The sequence below is a fragment of the Acomys minous genome (genome assembly GCF_964271855.1).
Source record: "Acomys minous genome assembly, chromosome: 2".
Lineage (NCBI taxonomy): Eukaryota > Metazoa > Chordata > Mammalia > Rodentia > Muridae > Acomys > Acomys minous.
Genome location: NC_140484.1, coordinates 49,604,635 through 49,613,730, shown reverse-complemented (window position 1 = coordinate 49,613,730; position 9,096 = coordinate 49,604,635). Strand labels below are relative to the sequence as shown.

Below are 9,096 nucleotides of genomic sequence, written 5' to 3'. Positions count from 1 at the left end.
ACAGTGCTCTTATCTGCTGAGCCATCTCTCCAGCCCCCACATGCTTAACTTTTTAAAAAATTAAACAATTTTATATTACATGTTATTTCTTCAACAACCATAGCTGCCCTCTGAGCACCACACTGGACACCCTTCTGTCCTAAAATGGCCTCTGCCAAGCAAGCCAGACCATAATCTATCACTTCAGCTTCACTCAGAATCTCAGGACATGGGCAAAATGAAGTCAGACCACTGTTCCAAATATCACAGGAACGGTCTCTAGCTCAGTGCCTGACAGAGTCCTTGTTTCCCAGGAAACCCAGGAGCTGAGCGTCTCTCTCAGCGTTCTAGCCTATGATCCCACCAGAGTCACCCAGTAAACCCCACTTCCAGCATCCAAGAGCTTTTCTAACCCCAGATTCCAAACTCTTCCACAATCCAGGCACAAGTCAGTTCCAAAGGTTTATCACAGCTGTGACGCCTCTTCCTGGAGCTGATTTCTGTATTAGAATCTGCACTTGTTCCTTTGATAAATAGGCAGGCAAAAGCATCTCGAAAGAGAAAAGGTTCATTTGGTTCACAGTTCCAGGTTCTGGTCCGTCAGGGCGAGGAAGCCATGTGACAGGGACGCAAGGGAGCTGGGCGCATAATGTCTGCAGCCAGAATAAACGAGCAGCGAATGGGTGCACGTTTGCTGCTCAGTTTTCTTTTCTTTTATCCAGTTCAGGGCCAGCGCATGAAATGGTGCTGTCCTCATTCAGGATGGGTCTTCTCACCTCAGTGAACGCAGCTAAGAGCATCCAGCCATGCCCAGAAGCCCATCTATTAGCTGATTCTAGATTCCGTCCAGTTGACCACTGACCCTGACCATCACATGTATCAACTTTACTCTTTACTGTTTAAAAAATTTCAACTTAAAGCATAGGCAATGAGACTACTAAAAACCAACTTATACTTTATTATTGCCAGAAAAATGGAAATTTCCATTCTGGATGATTTCAGATGAGTATTTAAAAGGTATAAATCAACTGATCCCCACCGTGTGAATGATGGAGTGATTTTGGTAGAAGATCTGAAACTGTTTCCCTGGATTTTATTCTGTGAAGAGCTAAAAGCACACACACACACACACACACACACACACACACACACACACACACAAGCTAGCGATGGTTTCTCCCATGGATCTGGAAAATATGGTGGATGTGGAAGGCATGCATCAGCAAGATGGAACCCTCAAAGTGTTTTGGAGATCTTTTAGGCTGCTTGCTCAGGGCCCATTCTCCTGTTGGGAGGAAACAGACACGATGAAAGACTTTGGATTTTGTCATTCAACCCTTTCTCAGCACCCAATCTTGATGCCTCATTTATCTTCTTGGATGACTAACCCTTGTATATTTCTTTGTTGGACTTTCCTCTGCTCTTTTTTAATACCTGTGTACTGTGAATGGCCATCCTGGATGCTTGCAGTCAGGCAAGCCCTCATTTCTTCACATAACTGGTACATCTGGTTCCCTATCTGTCTCCCTGATGCCTGGAAGAGCAGCTGGGCTCCCATTACTTCTTATTTAATTCTCTTAACTCATGGCGTTGTCTGTGTTGAGACTTCCTTTGAGGCAGAACCTAAGCACCAGGCCTCTACAAGCACAATCTCTTTAACTTTAAAACTGTCATGTTTTAGTGGACTCCTTAGTGATTCTGAACTCTTGGACCATGTTGATATCTAATAAGAAAATGGGGATTTCTTTGATTAATAAATACCTCCTCTACCATAAAGTGTTTAGAGACTTTTAACAGTGAGCTCACCCATCTCTTGCTCACTGCTCTGGCTCTCTGACATGAACATCATGGGCAAAGTATGTCAGCAATTATGTTCCCTCACCCATTAAAAACACATTTTAGAGCTTGCCAATTTCCATGTGCTGGCTACTTGAATATTTTTCAGCCTATAAAATGGTTCAAGTTGCCCAGGTTCCAGACCTTAGACATTCTGATGAAGACCCACGGGGCCATTGACCACTTTCTGGACAGTGGTTCCTTTTTTTTTCCTTTATTAATTTATTCTTGTTACATCTCAATGGTTATCCCATCCCTTGTACCCTCCCATTCTTCCCTCCCTCCTCTTTTCCCCTTATTCCCCTCCTCTATGACTGTTCCTGAGGGGGATTACCTCCCCCTGTATATGTTCATAGGGTATCAAGTCTCTTTTTGGTAACCTGCTGTCCTTCCTCTGAGTGCCACCAGGTCTCCCCCTCCAGGGGACATGGTCAAAGGTGAGGCACCAGAGTATGTGAGAAAGTAATATCCCACTCTCCACTCTACTGTGGAGAATGTTCTGTCCATTGGCTAGATCTGGGTAGGGGTTTAAGGTTTACTGCCTGTATTGTCCTTGGCTGGTGCCTTAGTTTGAGTGGGACCCCTGGGCCCAAATCTGCCTATCATAATGTTCTACTTGTAGGATTCTAGGACCCTCTGGATCCTTCTACTTTGCCATTCTCCCATGCTTCTCTCATCTAGAGTCCCAATAGAATGTCCTCCCCTCTGTCTCAGTTTCCTGGTAAGTGAGACAGTGGTTCCTTTTATTTCCAAGTTTTCCATAAGGCAGGAGGATGAGGGAAGAGGGAGAGCCTAAGGGAAAGTGACCTGAATATGAATGTTTCTGAGATTTAGCATTGGAGGGTGAGGCAGGTACAGTGGTGGGGCTGGTTTACCTGGCATATCCTGAGACAAATCGCAGACCTGAGATATGCCCTCCTGGTTAGAGAAGTGCAGTATCAGTGACACACGGGTCCACCTAGATGCGTTACCTAATGATTGACAGGCTGGTTTCAGGAAGTAATATTGCAGAGGTTGTTACAGCCATGGAGCTGAAATGGGAGAAAGATACTGGAGAATGTGTCAGTCAGGCATGCTGTGTGTGTGTGTGTGTGTGTGTGTGTGTGTGTGTGTGTGTGTGTGTGTGTATGTACATAGTTCTGTGAGCACTGAGGCCAAGGGAGAACATTGAGTATCCTACTTTATCACTTTGTCTTGAAAGTCTTTTACTGGACCTGGAGCTAGGTTGGCAGCCAGCTGGCCTCTGGAGTCTCCTGTCTCCACCTGTGACATTCAAGAATGAAATTGCAGGCTCATGAGGCCATACTCAAATGGGAGAAAGCTCGAAAAGATGAGTTCACCTGATGCTTTTCCACTTTTGTCATTATGGGCTTTCCTCAACAGATAAAAACTGATGATGACCCTGCTTTTACTAGTTCCCAATTCAGAACCGCCTGTTCACAGTGGGAGATGGTCCATCACAGGGGGATTCCCTCCATCCTTATGGCTGTCTTTGGTATTCTGCATCCTAACTCCACTATCACCCAGCACCTCCATAATCCTCTCAATACCCAAGACTGGAGATGTTTGGTTAGAGAAACATATTATGGACACAAAGAGTTATAGAAACATACATTGCCCTCCAAAGGGTGCCGGGAGCCTTTGAGAATCCCAATATATCCCACAGGCAAGCAATCATAGAACACATCGAACTCTTAAAGGCCAACTTAAAACAGCAGCAACAACACAGCAAAACAATTGCCTACCCCCAACATACTATTAGCAATGGCCCTAGCCACTTTAAATACATTTAATATTTACAAAAGCCCGGAACATCCTACTATCTCCCTCACTGGAACATACCAGGAGGAACTCCTTCCATCCTGGTAAGATGGCGGGATCCCTTAGACAAAATATGGAAGGTTCCTTCTTATTCTCTGGCTTCAGCTGCCTCTGCATGAACACATGAAGGAACTCCACTGCACTCAACTACACCAATGTCAATTCCACTCAACTGAACTGACTAATTTGATCTGAACTGCCTCTCAACTCACCAGTGACTGCCAACTGAATGACCTCAACTCAGCTGAACTGACTGAACTGTACTGTACTGAACTCAACTCTGCTGTACTGTCTTCTCTACTGAACTTGCTGCTGTACTGAACTGACCACTCTGCTTGCACTGCCCTCTTAAGTCATCTCTCTTTCCTGTCTGTTCTTGTGAGAGTTGGGTGCGTCCTCTCCCTGACTTGTCACTTTATTTGCCCCTTAACTAGACGTCACTTTCAAACATGGATGCTTCCTTCTACAGACTAACTTTACCTTCATTGTTTGGGATTAAAGGTGTGTACTAAGGGTGTGTCTGTATTCTAGCTGGATCGCATAGACTAAGAAGGTCTTACCAGAGCAGCCATGTTGCTGGATTAAATTTTTTCTACATCTTCCCCCTTTCTGTTTAAGCTAAAAGTTTTATACAACTTAACTATTACAACAGAAACAATTATCAATTCCATAAACTTAACAGTCTGAATGTTCTTAAGAAGATCTATTGATGTGATTATCCTTATTTTTGTTGTTGTTGTTTTTTTTTTGAGACAGGGTTTCTCTGTGTAGCCTTGGCTGTCCTGGACTCACTTTGTTGATGAGGCTGGCCTCGAACTCACAGAGATCTGCCTGCCTCTGCCTCCCGAGGGCTGAGATTAAAGGGGTGCGCCACCACCACCTGGCGATTATCCTTATTCTATAATCACAGTCCTAATCCTCTTTCCTTCAGCAAATGTCTATTTCATCATCAACATTTTCCAGTCTTCCCTACGATCAGATCCTTATCAATTTAATGGAACCTATAGTCTTTCACCACCTGTAGAAATATAGACAAAAAAAAAAAAAAAAAAGGAAAAAAGAAATATAGACAAAAACCTCCAGTGTAACACATTTTCTGACTTCCATTCTTATGTTAAAACATGTTTAAAGTATACAGGTGGGTCAGATTCAGTAGGTTTTTTTTTTTTCTACAATCAAGTGTCTTTTAGCTAATTGTACTCCCTAGGTCTTTAGGAATACATACATACCAAGAGCTAGCATTTCTTGTCCATTTAAATACAGAAAGAATTAAGCCATATTACATGTCAGTACACAGTGTCTTCAAAACCTAGTTTAGTTTTCTCTAGTTGCTCTGTGGATTCCTGACAGGAAATGCCCTACTGCTGTTCAGCATCTCCCAGGAGGCCAGAATGATTCTCAATTGGAAGTGTGTGTTTCTCCAGTGGGAAGGTACAGTGTCCTGGCATGGGGTTGGGTGAGGTGCCTGCCTTGGTGCCACAGTTGGGGCAACCCATGGGAAGCTCCCAGCTTAGGTGGACACTGTTGCTACCATCACTAGGGTGGTGCCTCAGGGAAGTGTGGACTGTGTCCCATTGTGCCCTCTTCACCCATGGTCCACATAGCAGGCTAGGCAGCTGAGTATGCAGCAGCTGGGACCCAGAGCAGGCTGGGCATGGTGCAGGCAGGACCGGTAGCCACTAGGTGCCCGCAGGTCTTGTGAACCAGAGGGGTGTGTGTGTGTGTGTGTGTGTGTGTGTGTGTGTGTGTGTGTCTTTTCCAAGCTTGAGTTGCACAGAGATGTATCTGATCAAAATGATCTGTCGGAGATGCTGCCTATGGTGCCCTTGTGGAAAAGGCTCCCTGGCCCAAAAGTATATCAAGCCTCCAGGGGATGTCGTTTCAGCCCTGACTTCTTGTAGCTTGTTGGCAGTTTGACTCCGTAATTTTGCCAAAGGTGTGTGGATGCCTGTCTGAGTTCGTTTAAGTCTGTGGCTTGGTGTGGATACCAATTAAGTGGTCTATTTCCCATGGGATTAATATTAATTGGGAATGCTTGAGATTCCTGAAATTCTGGCTCTGAGTTGGATCATGAGCAGAAGGAGAGGTGGAGTTCACTAGGGTTTTAACTTGAGGTTTTTTTTTCCCCTAACTGAATCATGAAGATTGCAAAGCTGTTGTGAGATAGAGTGCAAGGTGTGAGAGGCCACGGAATTACGAGGCTTCCGTTTTTATTTTTTGGCAGGCTTTTGAAGGGTGTGGCTTTGTTGGCTAAGGGAAGGAGAAGCAAGGGCCACTCCCTCTGCTTTGTCAGTAGGAGGTGGAGTGGGGGTAAGGGGGGGGGGGAGTGATGGGTTATATAATTGTATTAAAGACTCCTGGCACAGGGGGCAGGGCTGGGTAGTCAGATTGAGGGAAAGGTGGGGTTGAAGGCTTACTTGACATTTTCTCTGGGGAGTCATAGTGAGTAAGGGGGAATATAAGGTTTTGATTTCCTGTATTAATTTGGTGAGGGCTGTGAGATATGAGGCAGGGCAGGCTTTAAGGCCTTGATTCTCAGACATGGCTGGGAAGAAGCAACTTTTTCAGAGGGGTCTGAGTTCATTGATCCTAATCATTGCCAGACTCCTGCTATATTGGGCATTAAATGGGGGTGAAGTTTTTCCTGCCTGACTGTTTTTATTTTGGGTGAGAGAAGTGACTTGGGTCCATGAGTCAGGGCTGTAAATATCACTTGTGGCCATGCAAGATGGTATCCTCACAGAAGGAGATTTGTTTTTTGGCAAGTTTTATGCCGGGTAATATTAAGAGGATACGTATCTCTATAACCTGAAGGTCTTTTCAGTGTGATGAGGTATTTCTCATTATAATGATAGGAAGTGGTGCTGGCAACGGTCAACTTTCTCAACGCAGTTGTCTGGAGGGATTGACGCACTTCACAAAGCACAAGGCTGGCCTCAGTATTAAGAAGCTGGCAGCTATCCTAATGGTGTTTATGTGGCTGATGCGCTGCTATGTTATTTTTGTGTTTTGTTATTCTGAGAGGCTAAAAGGTCATTGCTTACATCCAGGTTGGGCTGTTGGGGTGAGTAAGAGAACCTTCGGCCAATATTGAGGAGCGCCCCCACCTGGAGATGTCAGTTGCTTTGAGAACTGTATCTTGTCCCTTGCAAAGGCACAGGCTGAAAACAAAGTAGGAAAACTTGGTAGGGCTGCCTCCCTCTGAGAGTGGAGCCTGGGGCCAGCTGTGGTTCTGTATCTCCCAGGAGGCCCGGTTGCCATCAACCACCCTGTGTGCTGCTCCTGTGGTAAGGTCTGATCATTGTCACCTTCTGGGCAAAAAAAAAAAAAAAAAAAAAAGTGTGAAGCATGAGGTCAAAGTGTAGGGCTTTTCTCACCGCAGTGGTGTCAGCACATCCTGCCACTGCAGAGAAAGCCCCAAAGGCCCACTGCTGTGACAGACCAAAGTGGCCACTGCCATCTATGATGATGAGATGACCCTTGGATGAGATAATAGCCCACAACAGTGCATGCCCAGGCTCTGGTGATAGTGACTGGTTCCCAAACCACAACAGGCCATAGCAGGCCATCCCAAGTCACTGCAAGCTGTCCTGGTGCCCCTCCCTCCCCCCTCAAAGCCACGGTGACCTGTCTCTGGGCCAAGAACAGAGAATCTAGTTGCATGCCAGAAGACCTCTGCCAGGGCCTGATGGCAAAGTTGAACAGTACCTGGAGTGGTCAGTGAGAATTAAGAAGGAAAAGTTTTGGGAGGGCTCACGGTGAATACTGCTGCAACCCTGAGTTTATTCTTCTTAGTCCTTATGTACGGTATACATGCATGTGAAGCAGAAAATTCTCAGAACAGAAACTTGGGACAAAAACAATTGTTGACATTTTACCTTAGTTTATAGGATTAGCTTCTTTCAACTCGAGGTCAAGGAACGTAGATCAAACTCCACATCCTCGCCTGGAATTAAAAATAAACCTCCTTTTCAAATAAGTCAACCCAAGTGTCTTGCCAAGTCCTCAAGGCTGTGTAAGAGTCCATAAGCCAAAGGTGTATAAAACCCATAGAACCTCTGGCCTGTTTCTGCTAAGCACTCCAGAAAATGGCTCCTGACACATCTCCATTTTAGGCAGAGTTGTGGGATAAAAGATTTCTCTGCAATAAGTGTTTCTGATTTTTTTTTTAGGTGGTCTTCCAGCACCATGGCAGCTGGCTGTGGGGAGCTCAGGATTCTGAAGCCCTAGCCAGGTGGCAATGTGGGCCCAGCCTGACTCTGGCAAGTCATTGTCTGCTTTGGGAATAGCCAGTAATGGAGCTCCTGAGAGGCAGTGTCGGGAGCCCCGTTTGTTTCAGGAAGATAGAATGGCCGTTTCATGAAGAGCTGGCCACTCACCTGCACAGACGGGCACTGTGGGCAGTGGAACAGTGTGAGAAAAATGGTGGTAGTGATCCGTGCTGACACACTGTTGAATGGCAGAAGCTTGAGGTGGCCAGCAGCCTGAGGTTACAGAAGTCTTTGGGGGAGAGAGGGAGCCCTTTTTTCCAGAATAAATGATGTGTCTCAGACAGTCACGGTGACAGAATAGATAGATAGATAGGTAGATAGTGCTTATTTTGTGAATCAGGGACGTTATAAACCTTGGGCAGTGGGAGGGGTTTTGGGGGTGAATGCATTTGATTACCTGGGGTTAGAAGTGCCAGGGATCCTTCATTCACATGCAGCAGCACAGTCTTCTCATAAAAAGGGGGAGCACAGTACTTAATCATCATATATGCAGAAGCGTGTAGGGGAAGAAGCCCAGGTATGGTTTGAGGTATGGAAAAAGGTCACTGGCTGAAAGCTAAGGTACCAAGGCACAGGGAGAGTATCTCCAGGAATCCCCAGGTGCACACTGAATGGGTTTCTTATCAGGATAGGGTTGGGCCTGCAATCTTCCTGAGGGCTACGTGACACTCCGTAGAGGATCTAGGGTTTCTCCAGATCAGGTGGAGAGGAGAGAAACCAGCTGAGGAAGGGGCTTTGATAATGTCAGAGTTCGACCTTAACAGCAGGGTCCAACAGCTCATGTTGCTTGTTGCTGAGGTACAAGCTGATTCCCTTAGGGAGTTTCCTGTAAGTAAGGGATTACCTCAAATATCTCTTGTTGACCTGCACTCATTAGTCCAATGCCTACCCTTACCACACCTTCTACAAATCCAGGAAGGCTGAGGCCTTCTAGAGAAGTCTCTAGGAATGCCTTGTCCACAATCCCTTTTCAAATGACCTCATCTCCCACAGCCAAAAACAACGGACATTTTGAGACATAGGATTATTGGCCATTGCTTGTCCCATTACATAGTCATTAGGGTCAATGTGAGCAGTAGTTCTTGTCTGAACATCCAAGGGTGTTGATCCAGTATTTAAAGGTCTAAGAACATTTTTTTTACCTCTGCATTTGCATTTTCAAAAGCATATTGCCCTGTTTATGGTAGAA

At 45.5% G+C, this 9,096-nt stretch overlaps 1 long non-coding RNA gene across 1 annotated transcript in view; it reads left to right on the top strand.

Annotated features, from left to right (window-relative positions):
• LOC311586207 overlaps positions 1-1,108 on the top strand; it is a 199,933-nt gene extending 198,825 nt beyond the window's left edge. The window contains exon 2 of the long non-coding RNA XR_014775479.1: positions 1-1,108. This is a non-coding gene — a long non-coding RNA (uncharacterized lncRNA).
• Positions 1,109-9,096: the final 7,988 nt, after the last annotated feature.